The sequence below is a fragment of the Schistocerca nitens genome, unplaced genomic scaffold, assembly GCF_023898315.1.
Source record: "Schistocerca nitens isolate TAMUIC-IGC-003100 unplaced genomic scaffold, iqSchNite1.1 HiC_scaffold_363, whole genome shotgun sequence".
Classification (NCBI taxonomy): domain Eukaryota; kingdom Metazoa; phylum Arthropoda; class Insecta; order Orthoptera; family Acrididae; genus Schistocerca; species Schistocerca nitens.
The window spans coordinates 5,561,389-5,584,567 of record NW_026045897.1 but is presented as its reverse complement, the minus strand read 5'-3'; the positions used below and the strand labels follow the sequence as shown (position 1 = coordinate 5,584,567).

Sequence of the window (23,179 nt, the reverse complement as noted above, 5' to 3'; positions counted from 1 at the left end):
TGTGCTAAATGTCTTTTTATATTTTTTGCAATAAATATTAGATTTTTCGGATAATCCGACCTTATTTCGTTCCGACCATGGTCCCGGTCCCGAAGGTGACGGATTAGAGGGGTTCGACTGTATATCACTTAAAATCGTTGTGAGGCGCAATTACAGTTAAAAATACATTGTCTCACATCTTCTTTTGACCACCACCCAAAAAAAAAAAAAAAAAAAGCGTCAGTTTGGAAAACAAAAGACGAAAGCTACTGTAAAACGTGAACTAGCCGTCTGAAGATGAACCTGTCGGACCTAAACCGGTAACGGCGCTGTTTAAACAAATAAATAGCATTGTAAAAAGTGGCTGGTTGCTGTAATCTACGTAAGAGTCATGCTATGTTTTATACACAGCCCCTGCTTCAAGATGTCAGTTTTTAACAAAATAATACGATCTTCAACAGAATCGTTTGTAACGCTGCTGTCTACACTCATTTCGTTGTATGAGAGCACACATACACTTTCAGTTTTCGACAATACAGATTATTAGGCTTTCATTAGTTGTAAAACATATGTAAGCAAACCAGGAAAGCATCTGAAAGAGTGTAATTTCCACCTTTTCAGTGTTGATAGTCCTAGAAGCGGGAAACCAGTCTGATTTCTTAAAAACAAATAACACTTCCTAGATACGGCACGATGAGTAGCTGCTTTTCTTCATTTCCACTTCGCTTGTTTCTCTGAACCCAGCAAGTAGTTAACTGCGTTCTTGAAAATAATTTGCCTAATATTCCAGTCACCTTTTCCTGCACTGGTTTCATTTGATACTTCTGCTGATGTTTTATTTCCGAAGCACAAGCTTTCACTTTTAGTTTCAGGCACTTCTCACATAGCTGTCAGTTTGTTGTTCCGTATTCTAATTCTTCTGTGCCTTTACGAAGTTCACTAATTTGTTTACTGTCAATCTCACACCCTTCTGTAGATGCTGTCTGGTCCATTTTTCTTTTTGTTTTTGAGAGACACATCAGCCAGGTCTGAAGCGCACTTTGCATTTTCTTCCTGGCCTATTTGAAGAAACTGCATCATCTGCATTCGCATTACCACTTGGAACTGCGTCTGGACGATCAAGAACGATGTGCTCGGATTAAAATGGGTAGAACACAAGGATGTAGTCTGTTCAATCTGTACACCGAAGAAGATTCAGGAGTGGAATTAAATTTCAAGGTGAAATGAAATGAATGATGCGAGTCACTGATGACATTGCTATCCTGAGTGAAAGTGAAGAAGAATTACATGATATTCTGATTGGAATGAACAGACTAATGAGTACAGAATAAGGGTGGCGAGTAAATCAAAGAAAGACGAAAGTAATGAGAAGTATCAGAGATGAGAACAGCGAGAAACATAACATCAGGATTGATGGTCACGAAGTAGATGAAATTAAGGAATTCTACTGCTTATCAGCAAAATAGCCAATGATGGACGGAGCAAGGAGAACATCAAAAGCAGACTAGCACTGGCAAAAATGGCATTCCTGGCCAAGAGAAGTCTACCAGTATCAAACATAGAGTTTAAATCAAATAATGGAAAACCCAGGATGGAATGTAACAATATCATGAGAAGGAAAGTTGCTACTCATCATATAGCGGAGATGCTGAGTCGCAGATAGGCACAACAAGAAGACTCTCACAATTAAAGCTTTCGGCCATGGGCCTTCGTCAACAATAGGTACACATAAGCGCGCACACACACACACACACACACACACACACACACACACACACACACGAGTGCAGCCTCAGGCAACTGGAACCACACTCAGTTGAGTTTACAGTCTTTAGATATGTGTGATTTATCGTGTAACTGAAATTCAGTGGATTCTTTTTATTGGTTATGTAGATGACTTTACACTTTTCATTATTTAAAGTCAATTGCGTAATACATACATCTTGTCTAAATAATTTTGCAATTCGTTTTAATAATCTGATGACACTAAATGACGGTAAACGACAGAATCATCTGCAAATAATCTGAGCCAGTCATACAACTGGAACGATTCTCCATAGGCAAGCAATTTAATTAGAAGTCACTTGTGAGGAACTGTGTCAAAAGCCTTCTGGGAATCTAACAAAAACGGAATCGATTTGACGTTCCCTGTCAATACCGCTTAATACTTTATGGAACGAAGAGCTAGTTGTGTTTGACAAGAACGATATTTTCTATATCTGTGTTGGGTATTTGTCGACAGACCGTTCTCTGCCCCAGTGGCCGAGCGGTTCTAGGCGCTTCGGTTCGAATCCTGCTTCGGACATGGATGTGTGTGACGTCCTTAGGTTAGTTAGGTTTAAGTAGTTCTAAGTTCTAGGGGACTGATGACCTTAGATGTTAAGTGCTCAGAGCCAATCGAACCACTTTTCTAGACCGTTATATTCGAGGTAATTCATGATGTTCGAGCACAGTCTTGTATGCTCCAAAATCCTACTGCGGACCGACGGGTCTGTAATTCAGGGGATTCTTGGGTATTGTTGTGACCCGTGCAGCTTCCCAGTGTTTGGGTACGCATCTTTCTACGAGCGATCGGTTGTATATGACTGCTAAATATGGAGCTATTGTATCAGCATTCTCTTAAAGCAAGCTGACTGGCATATATTCTGGAACGGAAGCCTTGCCTTTATTAAGCGTTTTAAACTGCTTCGCTACACCGAAGATACCTACTTCTAAGTTACTCATGCTGGCGGTTGTTCTCGATTCGAATTCTGAGATATTTACCTCGTCTTCTTTTGTGAAGGAATTTCGGAAAACAGTGTTTAGTAACTCTGCTTTAGTGACACTGCCATCAGTAACATCAGCACCGTTATCACACAGTGGTATTGTGTACTTTACATACGAGCAAAATCTCTTTGGGTTTTCTGCCAGTTATCGAGACACAATTTCGTTGTGGAAACTATTAAAAGCACCTCGCACTGAAATTCGCTCTAAATTTCGAGCTTGTGTATAACTTGGCTAGTTTATGTGTTCTCTTAAATTTGGCATGCTTCTTTCGTTGCTTCTGCAATAGTGTTCTGGCCCGCTTTTTTGTGTACCAAGGGGGATCAGTACCATCTCTTATTAATTTATTTGGTATACATGTCTCAGTTGTCGCCGATACTGTTTGTTTGAATTTAAACCACATCTGGTCTACGCTTATACAGTCCCCGGATTTTTATCTGCTTTTTTTAATAGATGAACTTTACGTTAAAGGGTGCGAATATGTTCGCAGGGAAAAATTTTTGACGATGGAGGCAGAACTAGGCTTGACGCTGCTGCTTCCCTGCGCAATCTCCTGTCAGAGTCTTTTAAAGACGAGACTACTTGCCTTTTTGTGTTCCGGCAAGATCATTTTTCATTTGGTATAGTTATTGATCTAGTTTAAAATTTTAAAATGATGTCACAGCCTACCCATTAAGAGGTATAATCTTACATTAAGGATTTGACACAGTAAGTCAAGTGACAGTTGGAAACTGTGTGTACATGTCTTGAAGAAGAACACCTGTTGGCGAGCAGATTACCCACACCATATTCCTCCAGTATTTGAGGATGAGAGCGCATAGCAAGATTCAACAAACTTTACGTATAACCTCAAACCTTTTAAAATCATGTTCTCGCCTCCACGAATTAATGAAAGTAAACATTTTTACCACTTACATTTTCTGTGCTCATGCACTAAAACTTCAGGTTGAGGAATTACTTTTAATTTATTTCTTTTTTTACTATTAACTCGATTCACAGCACGTTTTCCAGACAGTAGCCATATATACCACTGAGTATACTGCAAAATTGCACACCATTGCACGGCACACCGTTCAAGAGATACGACCCCAAAAGCAATGAGATGCGAGAAAAGCTAGCTTTCGCTTAAATCGGAGCGTAATCACCCAGACTGTATTCGTGCAGCGGTCCACTATGTGAGCACTTAGCTACTCGTACTTCCAACAAATTTTAAAAAGAATTTCAAACCTTTTTCAAACTTTTTTCTCGCATGTTTGCTTAACGTCAAATACACGCATCAGAAAAAGTTTTGCGTCGCCTCGGTTCCGAGAGTTCCGGAACCTATACAGAAAACAGGAATAGAGATCAATATAAACATAATTTCCGCCCGTTTTATTGCTCATGAAAACCACACGTTGCGTGTTGTACCACCATACATTCAGAGGTGGTGGTGGTCCATATTGCTTTACACACCGGTACCTCTAATACCCACTAGCTCGTCCTCTTGCATTGATGCACGCCTGTATTCGTCGTAGCATACTATCCACATGTTCATCAAGGCACTGCTCGTGCAGATTGTCCCGCTCCTCAACGGCGATTCGGCGTAGATCCCTCAGAGTGGTTGGTGGGTCACGTCGTCCATAAACAGCCCTTTTCAGTCTATCCCAAGCATGTTCGATAGGGTTCATGTCTGGAGAACATGCTGTCGTTCCGAAGGAAGTCATTCGCAAGATGAGCACCATGAAGAGCAATGCCTCGCCAATATGCTGCCGGTATGGTTGCACTGTCGGTAGGAGGCTGGCATTCACGTATCGTACAGCCGTTACGGCGCCTTCCATGACCACCAGCGGCGTACTTATGCCCCACTTAATGCCACTCTAAAACAACAGCGTACCTCCGCGTTGCTGCACTCTCTGGACAGTGCGTCTAAGGCGTTCAGCCTGACCGGGTTGCCTCCAAACACGTCTCCGACGATTGTCTGGTTGAAGGCATATGCGAAACTTATTGACGAGAAAGTGATGCCAATCGTGAGCGGTCCATTCGGCATGTTGCTGGGCCCATGGCGTCTTGGTTGCCACAATGGACCTCGCCAAACTGCGCATCATGCAGCCTATTGCGCACAGTTGTAACACGACGTCCTGTGGCAGCACCAAAAGCATTATTCAACATGGTGGCGTTGCTGTCAGCGTTCCTCCGAGCCATAATACGTAGGTAGCGGGTCATCCACTGAAGTAGTAGCCCTTGGGCGGCCTGAGCGAGGAAGTTCTTGTCTCTCTGTATCTCCTCCATGTCCGAACAGCGCTTTGGTTCAGTCCGAGACGCCTGGACACTTCACTTCTCGAGAAGCCTTCCTGGCACAAAGTAACATTGCGTACGCGATCGAACCGCGATATTGACCGTATAGGCATCGTTGAACTATAGACAACACGAACCGTGTACCTCCTTCCTGGTGGAATGTCTGGAACTGATCGGCTGTCGGACCCCCTCCGTCTAATAGACGCTGCTCATGCACGGTTGTTTACATCTTTGTGCGGGCTTAGTGACAGCCGGCCGGAGTGGCCGAGCGGTTCTAGGCGCTACAGTCTGGAGCCGAGCGACCGCTACGGTCGCAGGTTCGAATCCTGCCTCGGCCATGGATGTGTGTGATGTTCTTAGGTTAGTTATGTTTAATTAGTTCTAAGTTCTAGGCGACTGTTGACCTCAGAAGTTAAGTCGCATAGTGCTCAGAGCCATTTGAGCTTAGTGGCAGCTCTGAACAGTCAAAGGGACTGCGTCTGTGATGCAATATCCACAGCCAAAGTATATCTTCAGGGGTTCTGGGAATCGGGGTGATGAGAAACTTTTTTGATGTGTGTATTTAACACGTTAACTCTACTATAAAGTAATTAGACGTTTGAAACTGTTTTATACATGGGAGTACCTTGTTTAAAGAATCTGGTCTATACCAATACATAAAGGCGAAACCTTTGTTTACAAATATCTCAGACGTTCTACTCAGACTTATTTAAAATTTTACTCGATACTGTCCAAAACAATCTGACTAACGTTGGCTATATATTTTTTCAAGCGGCAAAGTACCAGGTCTGTTCAGAAAATTCCGGAACATCCGTAATATAGCGCTAAAGGTGTGTTGAAGAGAAATGCATTTGGCGTCCCTGCACACGCCAGTGTTTAAAGTGTGACTGCCGGAAGTTTTGTTCAGTGCCGTATTGAGTAGAACGTTGTGTGGCACAGTTTGCGAATTTCGAGATGGCAGACTTAGATGAGCAGCACGTCTGCGTTAAACTTTGCGTGAAACTCGAGAGAACCTTTACAGGGCCACACGAGATGGTGCAGGAAGCCTACGGTCATGAGTGCTTAAGCTGTACTCGGTGTTACGAATGGTTCACACGGTTTAAAAGCCGGACGGAAGTTAAAGATGACCCTCATTCAGGGCGCCCTTCGCCGTCTACCGACGATGCTCTCGTCAGGAACGTCAACAAAACTGTGCGTGCCGAGCGAAGACCGACCGTCCGAGAGATTGCAGGAGAATGTGGGTCGTGTCATGAAATCCCGACACAGCATCTTCGAGTGCATCGTGTTGCCGCCAAGTTCGTCCCACGAGACTCGTCGTGAATTCGTGCCACAGGGATGGTACTACCGGGACGTGTTGCGACGCCTCCGAGAAAATATGAGAAGGAAACGGCCTGAAATGTGGCGAGGCAATTCGTGGCTCTTGCATCACGATAGCGCAACCGCACATTCATCCGTGTCGGAGCGTGACCACTGCACAAACAACGATCTCACTGTGCTGCCTCAGCCTCCTGGCCCCTGGGGAGCTGAAAATCCAGGCGAAGATTTGCAACGATAGACGACATAAAAGAAAATTCGGAGATGGCGCTGGGAGCAATCGAGCACGAAGCGTACCTAGACTGCTTCCGGAAGTGGATACGGCGTTGCGAGCGGTGTATCAATTGTCGAGGGGAGTATGTCGAAGAATACCCTGCCCGATAAATAATAGGTAAGCATAAAAAATGTTTTGGACAAACTTCAGAATTTTTTTGAACGCACCTCGTACAAGTTCTCTGCTGAAACAGACAGCGGAAAACAATATGATGGCGTGTGATGTGAAAACGTGAAGTTTCGTTTTCTGACGTAGAGTTGGCTTTAACTACGGCAGCAGGTTATTTAAGCCGTTAGACAATTTTTTTGCGCGGGGTGACTAATGTTCTGTGGGGTGATGAAAATACACTACTGGCCATTAAAATTGCTACACCAAGAAGAAATGCAGATGATAAACGGGTATTCATTGGACAAATATATTTTACTAGAACTGACATGTGATAACATTTTCACGCAATTTGGGTGCAAAGATCCTGAGAAATCAGTACCTAGAACAACCACCTCTGGCTGTAATAACGGCCTTGATACACCTGGGCATTGAGTCAAACAGAGCTTGGATGGCGTGTACAGGTACAGCTGCCCATGCAGCTTCAACACGATACCACAGTTCATCAAGAGTAGTGACTGGCGTATTGTGACGACCATGTGGTGTCACCGCCAGACACCACACTTGCTAGGTGGTACCCTTCAAATCGGCCGCGGTCCGTTAGTATACGTCGGACCCGCGTATCGCCACTATCAGTGATTGCAGACCGAGCGCCGCCACACGGCAGGTCTAGAGAGACTTCCTAGCACTCGCCCCAGTTTTACAACCGACTTTGCTAGCGATGGTTCACTGACAAAATACGCTCTCATTTGCCGAGACGATAGTTTAGCATAGCCTTCAGCTACGTCATTTGCTACGACCTAGCAAGGCGCCATTATGAGTTGCTATTGATCTTGTAATTCATGTACCGTCAGACCGACGTTCACCATTAATGGATTAAAGTTAAGTATTCCACCAGCTTCGTCCGTTTTTCGAAAGTCTAAATTCCTTGTCCTGTTCCAGACCTCACGCCAGCCTGCGTGAGCTAAAACGCGTGCCTTTCGGCTTCCTCTAATTTTCCTGGGTTGGCTCTCCTGCCAATCCACAACATTTGGCGACGAGGCCCCCGCGTTCCTATTGATATTGCCGTGATTTACCTGTGTAATGGCTTCGCCACAATCTCCAGATGTACTGTCCGAATTTTATCGCTTACAGAATCAGCAGACGCAGGACTTACTGGATGCCCTTGGACAGCTCGTCCAGGGTCAACGAGCAATGCAAAACGATGCGGCAGCCGTCGCTCCACCGCTAACGCAGCCACAACACGCAGTTGCACCAACTTTTCGACCTTTTGATGCTGCACTGGAAAGCTGAACGGAGTGGTCACGCCAATTTAGATTCCATCTCGCCGCCTACAGAATTCAAGGTAACGAGCGGCAGCCTTTTTTATTGTCCTCCGTTGGGGTGACCACCTACCGTGTGATAGTCAAATTATTTCCCCGATGCGACTTAGCAACTCTGTCCTACGACGAAATTTTGTCTGCATTAAATGCATATTTCAAAGAATCAGTCAATGTAGTTGCGAAAAGGTATACCTTCTTTCGTACAAAATGTACGGCAGGTCAGACTAATCGGGAGTGGGTTGCAACCTTGCAAAGCCTTACTAGGGATTGTGCTTTTGAGTGTCAATGTGGACCCCCTTATTCAGATGCTATGGTACGTGATGCAATTGCACAGAACGTTTCTGATGTTCGTATAAGGTAACAGATTTTGAAACTAGTCAATCCCTCCCATCAACAAGTGATGGACATATTGGATCGGCAGGACACACTTGACTTTGCTCAGGAATAATTTGAAACTTCACCAGCCGTGTGTCACGTTAACCGGACCGCCGGGCGAGCTGTACGGAACAGTAAACAGCCCTCGCGCCTGGCCGCGCAGCTGCCGCTAGGCTCTCAGACACGTGTGCCACGCAGGCAAGCAAATGCATTGCTGAAATCATGCCCGCCGTGTGCTACTAGACATTAGCGTGAGAATTGCCCATCCCGCCAAGTTATTTGCTTTTTCTGTAATAAAAAAGGACATGTCCAGAGTGTTTGCCAGAAAAGGCTCAGATCGGACACTCACAACCATTCCAGGCCATTTGCTTCGCGCCGAATTCGAACCAAGGATACTCAGGCTCGTGAAACTTCGCCCATGGAAATTCATGTAGATCATTCCACTCCGCCCAGTGCCACTCTCTCTAACAGTGACTGTGTTCGTCCCACAAATAGTGTCCATCGACATCGCCGGTAATCCCATCAAGTCGCAAGTGATTCTGTACCAGTGTCAGTTCACGTTGCACGAGGCAGTCGCTCTTGTCGTCAGCAGGACAATAAACTTTTTGTAGATTTGGACATTAACGGCAAAGTGATACCGTTCCAGCTCGATACCGGAGCTGCAGTTTCACTGATCAATCACGACACGTACGAACAGCTGGGCACACCTCCGTTGCGTGCCGCAAATGTTAAGTTACGTAGTTATTCAGGACAAGCGATCCCTGTGTTAGGACAGTGCAGCCTTCTTGCAACATACAAAGGACAAACAAAACTTGTGTCATTTTACGTCCTTCGTTCTTCTTCTGCAGTGAACTTGTTTGGTTTCGATTTATTTCAGTTGTTTAACTTGTCTATAGTCAATCAGGTCCTATCAGTGAACCAGACTGTGCCTTCAGACAGTGTTTCTCGTCTATGTGAAGAATTTGCAGACATTTTTGCACCAGGCCTTGGTTGCGCTAAGAACTATAAAGCACATTTGGAACTGAAGGTAAACGCGCAACCGAAATTTTTCAGAGTGCGCAATGTTCCCCACGCATTGCGTGATGAGGTCGCAAAAACATTACACGATTTGGAATCGCAAGGTGTAATTAAACGTGCGCAGGCTTCTCTCTGGGCACCACCCTTAGTAATTTTGCCAAAACCTTCCGGAAAATTGAGACTTTGTATGGACTTCAAGGTAACAGTGAATCCACAACTAGTGATTGCAACTTTTCCTTTACCCCACCTGGAAGATCTTTTTGACAAACTGTGCCCGGGTAAATATTTTTCGAATTGGACCTAGCAGATGCGTACTTGCAAATACCGGTGGACGAAGAATCCCAGCACGTTTCGGTGGTTAACACGCATCTTGGTTTGTATCGATTCAAATGACTGCCATTCAGGTGTGCATCCGCCCCTGCATTGTTTCAGCAATATCTACAAACTGTTTGTGCGTCGGTCCCTACTGCAGCAAACTATCTGGACGATACTGTGATCTCCGGAAAGACGGAAGTAGAAAATTTAGGCAATCTCAGAACATTATTTCAGGTCTTGTGACAAAATGGTCTTCGCTTGCGAGAGGACAAATGTGTGTTTTTTGCTCGGGGCTTGCCCTACCTGGGACATGTGCTCAATGCCCAAGGCATACATCCCAGTCCCGAGCACCTCCGTGCCATACAAGACTTGCCTTCGCCGCAGAATTTGAAGCAGCTACAGAGTGTGCTGGGAAAAATCAACTCTTACCATAAATATGTGCGCCCCGCCTCTTCCATTTCAGCTCCGCTTCATCGCTTACGCCGTAAAGGTATTCAGTTCGTCTGGACGACGGAATGCGAACGCGCCTTTCGCCAGTTGAAATCAGCGTTACTTTCCAATACTTGCCTTACGCCATTCAATCCCCAGAAACCCCTTTTGTTGATGGTGGATGCATCGGATTTCGAGATCGGTGCTGTGCTTGCGCACAAAGATGGATCGCACGATCGCCATATTGCCTTTGCGCATTCATGATTTCTTGTATGGTCGTCACTTTACCATCATCACGGACCACAAACCTTTGACATCACTTTTTCATCCGAATAAGCCTGTACCTCCACGTACAGCGCAGAAATTCATTTGCTGGTCTATTTTCCTCTCGCAGTACCGCTACGATATCTTGTATCGGTCCACTGCTAAGCACGGAAACGCCGATGCGTTGTCCCGTTTGCCTGTTGCTGAGGATAGAGCATTCGATTCCTCCGAACTTGCTTGCACGTTCATTGATGCGGAAACCGATGACGTGGTCGAATCGTTTCCGATTGATTTTCGTCGTGTAGCTACAGCCACAGCTGCTGACCCTGTCCTTGCTACCGTTCTGCGTTTTATTGCTACGCAATGGCCCTTGTCAAAGTTACGGATCAGGGATCCGTTGGTTCGCCGATTTTTTGCTCACAGGGAGAGACTTTTTGTTCGACGTGGTGTTTTGCTGTTGCGTTCTGATAATGATCAGTCCAGGGTCGTGGTCCCACGTTCGTTACAGTCCTCTGTCTTACAGCTTCTCCACCAAGGACATTGGGGTATATTGAGAACGAAATAACTTGCTCACCAGCACTGTACTTGGTTCGGAATCGATGCCGCGGTTACGGATATGTGCTCTTCTTGCATGGTGTGTGCCGAACAACAATCAGCACCGCCGCGGAAATTCTTTGCATGGCTAAAAGCCACTTCCCCTTGGCAACGCTTACACATCGATTTTGCTGCTCCATTCTGGAATGCTCGATGGTTGGTTGTGGTAGATTCATTCAATATTTTTCCTTTTGTTGTCCAGATGTCTTCCACGACGTCATCTGCCACCATCCAAGCGTTACCTGCTATTTTTTGAATTGAAGGTCTTCCGCAGACTATTGTTTCCGACAATGGCCCACAATTCATGTCCGCAGAATTTCAGTCATTCTGCAAGGCCAATGCTATTCAACATCTGACGTCCGCGCCGTTTTCGCCACAGTCAAACGGTGCCGCTGAACGATTGGTCAGGACTTTCAAGTCACAGATGTTGAAGTTGAAAGAGTCGCATCCTCGGGAGGACGCGTTATTGCTCTTTTTATCCTCGTATCGATCACAGCTCCGATATGGTAGCTCGCCGGCTGAGTTGCTCCACGGTCGTCATCATCGAACCTTGATGTCTTTGCTACATCCGCCGCATCAGGTTCCTGTGCATCGACAGAGACCTGCTTTTGCTCCAGGCGACGTTGTCTACTATCGCCACTATCGAGGTTCACGGCGTTGGCTCAAAGGGTGCATTCTTCGCTGCCTCGGACGCGCTATGTATCTGGTTTTGGGGGCCTCTGGTGAGGTGCGCCGGCATCTCAACCAGCTGCGCCTCTGTCGTCGCAGGGGATCTGCCACTCCCCGTCTGCTTTCAGCGACGGTGCCGTCCGGTCAGCGCCCTGGGGACCTATCTACTGACTCGCCTCAGCCCCAGGTGTTACCGACGCTGCCTTCCATTTTGCCCCATGGCGACGCGCCGCCGCCACCTGTTCTCCCGCCGGCGACGCCCGCAGTGGACGCGTCGCTGCAACCGCCGGGCGCCTCCCTGGGTCACGCGCCGCCGAACGCTTCCTGTGACCAGTTGTCCTCCGACATGGAACTCTTGCCCGCTCCGGACCATATGTCCTTCGCCCGTCGGGTGCCCCGGCCCGTTGGAGGTCGACCCTTCGGCCCCTCCTGTCTCTCTGCGGGCGCATACACCGCATGTTGGTGTGCACCCTGGAGCAGGTTTTCAGGCATTTCCTAGCTCCCCTCGGACCGAATGGCATGGTGCGGGTGCCACAGCCTCGCCTGTTGTTCGGCTCCCCACCTCGTCGCATACGTCAACATGGGGTCCTCCGCACGGCGGGTAACACAACCGTACGCCGATTTGCGGGGGAGGAATGTGTGTCACCGCCTTCAAATCGGCCGCGGTCCGTTAGTATACGTCGGACTCGCGTGTCACCACTATCAGTGATTGCAGACCGAGTGCCACCACACGGCAGGTCTAGAGAGACTTCCTAGCACTCGCCCCAGTTGTACAACCGACTTTGCTAGCGATGGTTCACTGACAAAATACGCTCTCATTTGCCGAGACGATAGTTTAGCATAGCCTTCAGCTACGTCATTTGCTACGACCTAGCAAGGCGCCATTATGAGTTGCTATTGATCTTGTAATTCATGTACCGTCAGACCGACGTTCACCATTAATGGATTAAAGTTAAGTATTCCACCAGCTTCGTCCGTTTTTCGAAAGTCTAAATTCCTTGTCCTGTTCCAGACCTCACGCCAGCCTGCGTGAGCTAAAACGCATGCCTTTCGGCTTCCTCTAATTTTCCTGGGTTAGCTCTCCTGCCAATCCACAACAGACCAGACGTTTTTAATTGGTGAGAGATCTGGAGCATGTGCTGGCCAGGGCAGCAATCGAACATTTTCTGTATCCAGAAATACCCGTAAAGGACCTGCAACATGCGGTCGTGCATTATCCTGCTGAAATGTAGGGTTTCGCAGGGATCGAATGAAGGGTAGAGCCACGGGTCGTAACACATCTGAAATGTAACGTCCACTGTTCAAAGTGCCGTCAGTGTGAACAAGATGTGACGGAGACGTGTAACCAATGGCACCCCATAAAATCACACCGGGTGATACGCCAGTATGGCGATGACGAATACACGCTTCCAATGTGCGATCACCGCGATTTCGCCAAACACGGATGCGACCATCATGATGCTGTAAACAGAACCAGGATTCATCCGAAAAAATGACGTTTTGCCATTCGTGCACCCAGGTTCGTCGTTGAGTACACCATCGTAGGAGCTCCTGTCAGTGATGCAGCGTCAAGGGTAACCGTAGTCACGGCCTCCGAGCTGATAGTGCAGGCTGCTGCAAACGTCGTCGAGCTGTTCGTGCAGATGGTTGTTGTCTTGGAAATGTCTCCATCTGTTGGCTCAGGGATCGAGACGTGGCAGCGCGATCCGTTACAGCCATGCGGACAAGACGCCTGTCATCTCGACTGCTAGTTATACGAGGCCGTTGGGATACAGCACGGCGTTCCGAATTACCCTCCTGAACCCACCGATTCCATATTCTGCTAACAGTCATTGGATCTCGACCAACGCGAGCAGCAATCTCGCTGTACGATAAACCGCAATCACGATATACTAAATTCCGACCTTTATCAAAGTCGGAAACACGATGGTACGCATTTCTCTTCCTTACACGAGGCATCACAACAACGTTTCACCAGGGAACGCTGGTCAACTGCTGTTTGTGTATGAGAAATCGGTTGAAAAGTTTCCTCATGTCAGCACGTTGTAGGTGTCGCCAACGGCGCCAACCTTGTGTGAATGCTCTGAAAAGCTAATCATTTGCATATCACAGCATCTTCTTCCTGTCGGTTAAATTTCGCGTCTGTAGTACGTCATGTTCGTGGTGTAGCACTTTTAATGGCAAGTAGTGTATATAAATGTGCTCTCATTGAGAAGTGAGGTGATGGACGGTTCATCATTGTATGAGTGTATGACAATAAACGCAGACCAAATGAACCCCACGCGTCAGAGTAAAGGGTGCCCAAACAGCTGTATCTGTACACAGTGTGGGTCCCCCCCCCCCCTCCCAGCCCCTTGTTGGTTGCAACGCAGGCGTGTACTCTCGCTGTGTTGCTGGCCAGGGTAGTTGCTGTGCACCGCAAAGAGCGCGTTGCGTCACAGCAGCGGTGTGTGATCGTGCAGTTTTCCGCTTGAAAATCACTTCGACTACCTGTCGAAGAAATGCCAGTAGCTCGGGAACAGCAATCGGTGCCGCGTAGCAGCCACAGGATGCTTTACCCTGCAGGAAGACCAAATTGACCACGAGTTGATGCCCTCCCCCCCCCCCCCCCCCCTCCCAACACAAACCGTGAAACCTCGGTTAGGACGTTCGTACCGTGCACTCTACAATAGTCAGCCCCTCAGGCGTACGCCTTAGTCACCCACGCCCACCACGGACACACGGCTCCGCCTACTCTCACCACTGAAGACGACAGATCGTCATTCCACCCTGCGTTCGAGACTCTGGTGCCCACGCTCTGTGGCGTCGCGGCGTCACCGGTAGCCCGGCTCCCAGTGTTGCGTGGTGGCGCGGCAGGTGCGACGTGTCTTCCCCGTGTGTGGAAACGTTCCAGAGGAGCGTCACACCACCAGGCGATACGTCCGTCCAGTTGCCGCAGGCTTTCAGGTCGACGCAGTTCAAAGGGCCGGAGCTGTTCCTCGGGAGTACGGAGTCGTCGGCGGGTCGTTGTTGTACCGTCGACTGTTTGTTGCAGACACTCTTCACGTCTGAACTCGGCACGCTCACTGTCTGCACAGTCGAAACAGAGGCCGTGCGCAGACGGGCCCCTCAAACCACGTCTGGTCGCCGATGACCGCGACGAATGAAACACAGACACCACAACCCCTGACTATGCACACACGAGAGCTGTTCCACAAATTCCGGAACTTTGTCCTCAAAATTTTTCCACTCTTACCTTTTGCTTACTGTGCGTGGTCTCCTTAGAAATACTCTCTTCCACAGTTGATACACCGCTCCCAACGCCATTTCCATTTGCAGAAGCAGTCTCGGTACACCTCGTGCTGGATCGCGCGAAGCGCCGTCTGCGAATTTTCGTTTGTCTCGTCTATCGTTGCAAATCTTCGTCCTTTCGACGGGGTCTTCAACTTTGGAAATAAAAAAAGTCCGCAGGCTCCTGGTCTCGAGAAAACGGGGGGTGAGGCAGGAAAAAAATTTCGTTTTTTGCGCAACAGTCACGCACCAACAGGGATGAATGTGCGGGTGTGTTATTGTGATGCAAGACCCACGAATTGTCTCGCCCATTTACGCCCGTTTCCTGGTTACATTTTCTCGCACGCGTCGCAACTCGTCCCCATAGTACCATCGATTAACAGTTTGTTCCTGTGGCACGAATTCGTGACGAACTAATCCTTTAAAGTCAAAAATATCAGCACGTATTTGACGTTTGACCTGATCTGACGAGCTTCTTTTGGCCTTGGAGAACCTTTCCCGACCCACTGTGAAGACTGAATCTCGGTCTGAGCATCATAACTGAAGGCCCACGCCTCATCACCAATTACGACTCTTTTAAGGAACATGTCGTTCTCACTTGCGCGATCCAAAAGCTCTTCACAGGTTGCGAGGCGAAGGTCTTTCTGGTCTCGATTAACGAGCCGTCGAACGAACCTGGCGGCAACACGATGAATTCCGAGATGCCGTGTCACGATTTCATAACGTGATCCAACTGAAATGGTACATTCTTCTGCAGTCTCCCGGACACAGTCTTCGACTAGCACGCAGAATTTCGTTGACTATCCTGACAAGAGCGTTGTCGGTAGACGTCGAAGGGCGTCCTAAATGAGGCTAATCTTTAACTTCAGTCCGGCCGTTTTTTAAATTCTGTGAACCATTCGTAACACCGAGTACGGCTTAAGCACTCATCACCTTAGGCTTCTTGCATGATCTGGTGTGTCTCTGTTTAGGGTTTCTCGGACGTGTTGCTGACGTAATTCCACCATCTCGAAACACGCATATTATGCTTACAGCAGTCTACTCAATACAGCACTGAACAATAACTAACAGACATACGACGATAAAAACTCCGGCAGTTACACATTAAACACAGGCGTGTGCAGGAATGTCAACGGCGGTCTATAACAGCATCCAGGATGACGATAACTTCGTTCAGTTCCGACAGATTTTCGGCAGATTCTCGGCAGCATCACAAATAAGTTTTATAGAGCTGTTATCGGTTCCAGTCTATATAATAACGATCTGGTGGACACTGTCGGAAGATCTGTGAGAGGGTATGCTTCCATAGGAAGACTGCAAAGCCAGACGAGGGTAGGGAAATGATGGAAGACTAATAGAGGTGAAGGGACTCGGAACTGACACACGATGACAACAAATGTAACGCACTGCGAACGAAGAGGCGAGTAGACGAATTATTGTTTCATCGGGCTGTTGCCGATAAATCAGCGTAAACGGTAACTCTCGTAATATCCCTAGAATTAATCGTTTAGGAAAAGCGGAAAACAAGGTGAGATTCATTGGGAAAATCGCTGTTATCATCAAGCCGAAGAGACCTGCTGCGCGCTGCTAGACACGAGTGTGTAATTGAGCTGCTGCTGATTGTGTAATCATTGTTACCGAACAGAATAAGTTTCTCCGTTCCCAGGTCAATGGAGCAACCGAGGTGATATCTCGAAGAGTCGTCTAGACTGATAACAGTAGCAGGCTGATGATAAGGAACGCAGACCGATACACTCAGTAACAACTACATCTCTCCCTATCCGAAAAAAAAATGTCTGAGAAATTATTGCATACACAGCGTGAATCACCTAAGACTTGAACGGCAAATATTGCTAAAATGGAAACTGTACCGTTTTCACACAGTACGAAGAACGCAATTCGTTCTCGTACGCTGTCTGCGACAAGATATCCCAGTAGACGTCAACCATCTCAGCAATTATTCGTCAACGTCCTCAATCAGTTACGTGAAAGTGGTGGTGTAGCACATAGCCAACATAACAGAAGGAAACAAGTGACGACAGAAGAGGGGGAAATTAATGTTCTTGCTGCTCTTGCACTTGTACCGCACGTCAGATCCTGCGTAGTTGCATGAGGAAGTTGCATGAGTCAGGCAAGTGTCCAACGCATTCTCCATCGACCTAGGTTCCACCCCTGCCACATCGCTCTCCATCGAGAGCTACATGGAAACGATTATGAGAATCGTCTTAAGTTTTGTACGTGGGCATTACGACAGGGTATTCCAGATGTATCGTGTATTCTGTTTACCTATGAAGCCATACAGGGTGATTTTTTCTACCCTGTACAAACTTTAGGGATTGATCGATGAGAGGATACGGAACAAAAAATATCTAATGAAGTTACGCTCGGAAATGCATGGTTTCCATGCTAGAGACCATTTATTGAATCATAATTGTTACAGAGACTGCAGTCTAGTACGTGCTGTGCCATGCAACCATACTGTATGTATTGAAAATGGTTTCCTTGTGCCTCAAAACACGCGTGTACGCGCCATAGCAAGTTGTGCCACACGTTCACATCGGCCAGGCTGCATCCGAACAGCGTCAAAGGCAGCACAGAAACGCTGCTCCAGTGTCTCCACGTCTGGAATGGGCTCTGCATACACGATATTTTTGAGATGGCCCATAACCAGAAATCGCACGAGTTGAGATCCAGTGAACGAGCAGGCCATGCAACTGGACCACCTGGTCCGATCCAAGGACAAGAGAAGACACGATTGAGATGCATCTGGACGTTAACGGTGAAGCGGGCTGGGGGACCATCGTGTAGCAGCCACATAACCCTTCGAATCGTCAATGCCACTTCCTCCAGCAGGGGAGGCAAAGTCACCCGCAAGAAAAGCCCACAGTTCCGGCCTGTTAGGCGACGTGGAACGAAGACTGATCCCAAAATACAGTCGCCATTTATCCCGGGTCACACATTCCGGTTGCACTGATGATGATTCGTTGTCACCATACCACGGGTGTGCTGCATACTATCACACAGATGACTGTTATAAAAGTTGAAGATACTACTTTGCTTAAAGGTGGCCTCATCTGTGAACGGAATCGGCGACACAAATCCCGGAATCGTGGTTGCCTGGTGAAGAAACCAGTGACAAAACCGCTTCCGATGTAGTAAGTGTCGCCAATAAGCCCCGCTCACGCTGGAAGAGACAATGATAGAAACAATTGTCATGAAGGATGTTCTACACGGTCATCAGTCTTAGCCTGTACTGGCGGGCCAATTCACTGACACGGTTATTCACGTTTTCCTCCAAGTCTGGCGTCCAAACATTTCGGGCACGTCCCTCGTGATTTCCTGCTTTCTGAAACGACCCTGTCTCAGATAAATGGCGAAACTCTGTTGCAGACATTACTTTGTTTATTGTCGGCGCCTGCCTGCCGCCCTTTGCATTTGCCTCTCCGCAAGTAAACACCATGCCGCCAAGCTCTCGATCGAATGCGGAACCATTGTGTACAACGCTGCACCACATCCACTAAAAGGTGAGTCAGCAAGAATGGTGAATCGGACCCGATATTACCAGCAACTGTGACAGGAGAGGGCGCTATGGCATGACGTATGAGGAACAGTACCACACGCTAGTAGGAAACCGTGCATTCTGTAACTGTAGCTGCATGGCAGAGGGCATATTAGACCGCAGTCTCTTTGACAAAGTATGATTCAACAAATGGTCTCTACAATGGAAACCATGCATTTCTGGAGGTAATTTCATTAGACCTTATATCTTCCCTATCCTCTCATTGATCAATACCTAGAGTTTTTACGGTGGAAAAAATCACCCCGTATATACTGAGATGACGAGAAGTGATGGGATAGCGATATGCACGAGATAGTATCGTGTATACGAGGAATAAAAGGCCAGTGCTCTGGCGGTGCTGTCGTTTGTAGTCAAGTGAGTCATGTGAAGAGGATTCCTTCGTGACTGTGGCCCCACGACTGCAATTAACAGACTCTGTATGCGGAATGGTAGTCGGAGCTAGACCGTTAGTACATTCCATTTCGGAAATCATTGGAGAATTCAGTATTCCGAGATCTACAGTGTCAAGAGTGTGCCGAGAATACCAAATTTCAGGCATTACCTCTCACCACGGTCAATTAAGGGGGCCGACGGCCTTCACTTAAGGCGTTTGCGTACAGTTGTCAGTCCTGACAGACAATCAGCTATGCGTGAAAAAAACCGTAGAAATCAATGTTTGGCACACGAAAAACGTTGCCGTTAGCACAGTGCGGAGAAATTCGGCATTAATGGGCTATGGCAGCAGGCGACGGACGCGAGGACCTTTGAAATAATAAACAGTTTACTTATTTTCCCCATCTGTCTCGTTTTCACTTACACATAAGAGAAAGGTGCACTGTAAGCATTATAGACAAGAAGAGAGCAGAAGATTTGCAATTGTGATGTTACAGAGAATGTTGAATATCAGCTGAATACATCGGATTATTAATTAAGACGTAGTGAACCGAAACTGAAGAAACTGCAAAAATATAGGAATTTAAGGAGATGGGACCTCGATAAACTGAAAGAACAGAGGTTATAGAGAATTTCAGAGAGAGTATTAAGGAACGATTGACAAGAACAGTGGAAAGAAATGCAGTAGAAGAAGAATGATTAGCTTTGAGAGATGAAACAGTTAAGGCAGCAGAGGATCAAGTAGATAAACAGATGAGGGCTAGTAGAAATCCCTACGTAACAGAAGAAATATTGAATTTGATGAAATGAGAAAGTTTAAAAATGCACTAAATGAAGCAGGCGAAAAGGAATAGAAACGTCTCAAAAATTAGATCGACAGGAAGTGCAAAATGGCTAAGCAGGGATGGCTAGAGGACAAAAGTAAGGATGTAGAAGCATGTATCACGAGGGGTAAGACAGGAACTGCCTACAGGAAAATTAAAGAGAACCGCCTGTATGAATATCAAGTGCTCAGATGGAAAACCCGTCCTAAGCAAAGAAGGGAAAGGAGAAAGGTGGAAAGAGCATATAGAGGCTCTATACAAGGCCGATGTAATTGAGAGCAATATTGTAGAAGTAGAAGACGACGTTGATGAAAATGAAATGGGAGATATGATACTGCGTGAAGAATTCGACAGAGCATTAAAAGACCTAAGTCGAAACAAGGCCCTGGGAGCAGACAACATTCCATTAGAACTACTGATAGCCTTGGGAGAGCCAGTCATGACGAAACTCTTCCATCTGTTGAGCAAGATGTATGAGACAGGCGAAATACCCTCAGACTTCAAGAAATAGATAATAATTCCAGTCCCAAAGACAGCAGGTGTTGAAAGATGTGAAAATTGCCGATCTAGCAGTTTAATAAGTCATGGTTGCAAAATACTAACACGAATTCTTTACAAACGAATGGAAAAACTGGTAGAAGCCGACCTCGGGGAAGATCAATTTGGATTCCGTAGAAATATTGGAACACACGAGGCAGTACTGACCCTACGACTTATCTTAGAAGATAGGTTAAAGAAAGGCAAACCTACGTTCCTAGCATCTGTAGACTTAGAACAAGCTTTTTTTTTTTTTTTTTTGTAACGAAACCAGATGGCAGTTATAAGAGTCGAAGAGCATGAAAGGGAAGCAGCGGTTGAGAGGGAATGAGACAGGATGTAGCCTATCCTCGATGTTATTCAATCTATATACTGAGCAAGCAGTAAAGGAAACAAAAGAAAAATTTGGAATAGGAATTAAAATCCATGGAGAAGAAATAAAAACTTTGAGGTCTACCGACGACATTGTAATCCTGTCAGAGATAGCAAAGAACTTGGAAGAGCAGCTGAACGGAATGGAGAGTGTTTTGGAAGGAGGATATAAGATGAACATCAACAAAAGCTAAACGAAGATAGCGGAATGTAGTCCAATTAAGTCGGGGGATGCAGAGGGAATAAGATTAGGAAATGAGACACTCAAAGCAGTAAATGAGTTTTGCTATTTGGGGAGCAAAATAACTGATGATGGTCAAAGTAGAGAGGATATAAAATGTAGACTGGCAACGGCAAGGAAATCGTTTCTGACGGAGAGAAATTTGTTAACATCGAGTGTAGATTTAGCTGTCAAGAATTCATTTGTGAAAGTATTTGTATGGAGTGCAGCCATGTATGGAAGTGAAACATGGACGATATACAGTTTAGACAAGAATAGAAGCTTTCGAAATGTGGTGCTACAGAAGAATGCGGAAGATTAGATGGGTAGAACACGTATCTAATGAGGAGGTACTGAATAGAATTGGGGAGAAGAGGAATTTGTGGCACAATTTGACAAGAAGAAGGGATCAGTTAGTAGGACACAGTCTGAGACGTCAAGGGATCACCAATTTAGAACTGGAGGGAAGCGTGGAGGGTAAAAATCGTAGAGGGAGACCAGGAGAGACACTAAAGCAGATTCAGAAGGATGTAAGCCGCAGTAGTTATTCGGAGATGAAGAGGCTTGCACAGGATAAAGTAGCATGGAGAGCTGCATCAAACCAGCTCTGGACTGAAGACCACAACAACAATACTGAATGGAAACGACGGGAAATGATATTTGTGACACAACTTGAGTGAAATAGTGTATCGGTTGGCAGGACACGTGCAGAGTCATCAAAAGATCGTCAATTCGGTTATGAAGGTAAGTGTGGGTGATAAAATTTTCAGATAGGGACCGCAGCTTGGTTCAAAATGGCTCTGAGCACTATGGGACTCAACTGCTGTGGTCATAAGTCCCCTAGAACTTAGAACTACTTAAACCTAACTAACCTAAGGACAGCACACAACGCCCAGCCATCACGAGGCAGAGAAAATCCCTGACCCCGCCGGGAATCGAACCCGGGAACCCGGGCGTGGGAAGCGAGAACGCTACCGCACGACCACGAGATGCGGGCAGGACCGCAGCTTGAATGCAAGTAAGCACATCCAAATGGATGTAGGTTTCAACAGTTTTCCAGAGACGAAGCAGTTGCGCCGGTTATATTAGCGGGGAAGGCCGTATTAGGCCAGTCTTCACACGGAAACCCACATCAACAGCACACACCTTGTGTTGACCAATACTCAAACTCTTTTACCAATCTGCTGTCACAATACGAATGTTTGACCAAAACTACCGCGTTCTCCCACACGAGTGACAAGCATAGTCGTTAGCTCTTGCGGTATGATGAAGATTCTACTCACCTGTGTTCCGAACGCGTCGTTTGATCGAGGAATGTCTGGCGAAATCTCGTGTGCGGAGAGGAATATCTGCCAGTGCTTCACTCTTATCTCGTCTCATTCGTCCAAGGTTCAGTGCCATCTTATCAATCAGAACAACTCCAGAATTTCCCCGGCAATCGAGTGCTTTACAGTTCTGAGAATAGTGACTTGCGTAACTAATTGTCCTCAGCCACTTGAAGCCTCAGGAGTTTTTGTGTTTTAGAGTAAATTGCCCCCCAGACGGTTAATATTAATGACCTTCTGCCTAGGCTACTCAATTACATTGCCAGTAATATTGTGCAACAATTCTGTGGCTCTGAATCTTGTTCAATAAAGACACTGCTGCTGTGATAATTGCTCTACATTACTGCAAGTAGAAAAAAAAAGATCGATGAAAAATTAGTTCAAGGAGAGTCAAAGACCGAGATAATTGAGATTGAACGACAATAAAAGATTATCATAACTGTTTGTGTGTTGATGGTCGAACATTACTGGAAAGGATTCCCACCATACATCGGCGTTACCATACATAGGCTTTTGCGAACCCTCCTCCCTCCTTGATAAATTTCTGAGGACCCCCATATCCCCATCATCTAAAAGCAAAATAATACAATGAGGGTCGCATCTAAACAGCGCTTTCTATTATGCTATGATACATTGCTACTGGCAGTCTTTTCGAAGACTTGAAATTCACAAATGCAGTTTCACCGTACAGTATCTTAGACTTAGTTGAGGAAACGTCTTGTGCAATAATGCGCGCTCTCCAATAAATTGTATTCGGGTAAGTACACAAATATCTACATAAACTCTTATTCTTTGCATTATTTAAATTTTTCGAAAACATCTTGCTTTTGCGCGTTACCTATATTTTTTGATCCACAAATCATACGATTAATCAATCATTCTTAACAATTCTGTTCTCGCACTTCTGCTCTGACATCACACAATACCGGCAATGATTTGTAAATTCTGACGGACTCTAATAAAATTACGTTTAAAGCATAAAAGG

At 46.4% G+C, this 23,179-nt stretch overlaps 1 protein-coding gene across 1 annotated transcript in view; it reads right to left on the bottom strand.

The window, feature by feature from the left end:
* LOC126228346 (aminopeptidase N-like) overlaps nucleotides 1-22,211 on the bottom strand; it is a 254,917-nt gene extending 232,706 nt beyond the window's left edge. Inside the window, exon 1 of the mRNA XM_049942295.1 lies at nucleotides 22,153-22,211. The gene's annotated coding sequence lies outside the window, so the exon portion shown is untranslated. The remainder of the gene's footprint in view (nucleotides 1-22,152) is intronic.
* Between the last annotated feature and the right edge of the window lie 968 nt (nucleotides 22,212-23,179).